Below are 915 nucleotides of genomic sequence, written 5' to 3'. Positions count from 1 at the left end.
TAGCCTGATTTCTTAACCTTATAAATGCAGATACTTAAACTAAGTAAGTGGTCCAAAGTCATCCAGCATTTGGAGCCTCACAAATCAACACACCCTGCAACTGGTCACCTCACTTCAAGGGAGCAACCATTTAAAACTTATAAATATGCTCTAGTTTTAAATTGGCTCTACATAATATGCTGTAAGATTGAAAAATTATGTTTTCACATACAACTCTCCCATTCGATTGCCTATTTATTACTGGCAGTTCCTTCAGTCCATTTCTCATTCTTGCTTTGTTTAAGGGATCATCTTCAGGAGCCAGTCTGAGCCACTAATCTTATAAAAACTTTCTTCGATGATGAAATAACTAAACAGTAACTTTTATGATTGTTTAAATATATAGATACACACGTCTGTATATGTATGGTAACTAAAAAGTCAAAGATTAATGCCTAACAGCGGTTATCTTTGGATGGTAAGATTACCAAATATTTGTACATTGGTTTATATGAGTTTTTCATTTTTCTATACTAAACATACATAGTTAATAAAAAAAATAATTAAGTTCTTCTGATACCATTTGAAAAAAAAAAAATAGCATGTTTTTCTGAAGCCATCTTTGACCTGGAAAACATTTTCTTTTTCCAAATAAGCAGTGTTTTCCTATTAAGTGTGTACTCCGTGAGAACCACATTCTTTCTTTAGGGTCAAGTTAAGTTCTCTCCATATGCTAGGGAAAGGTTTTATTTGTTGTTTGTTTTCCCCGCCTACTCAATTTTGAGGGGTAACCTGTATTATTGCCTCTCTTTACCAGCTTTGATTTATGGTCTTGGAAGTCAGGTCATTCTTTGCTAGGTTGAAGCAAAAAGAGAGGAAAAAAAAAATGTTTCCCCACCTAATATCTGATAAAATATCTGAAAAGGTCATTGCAGA

The sequence above is a fragment of the Pteropus alecto genome, unplaced genomic scaffold, assembly GCF_000325575.1.
Source record: "Pteropus alecto unplaced genomic scaffold, ASM32557v1 scaffold50, whole genome shotgun sequence".
NCBI classification, from domain to species: Eukaryota; Metazoa; Chordata; class Mammalia; order Chiroptera; family Pteropodidae; genus Pteropus; species Pteropus alecto.
The sequence above is the reverse complement of the archived record's forward strand: the minus strand, read 5'-3'. Positions refer to the sequence as shown.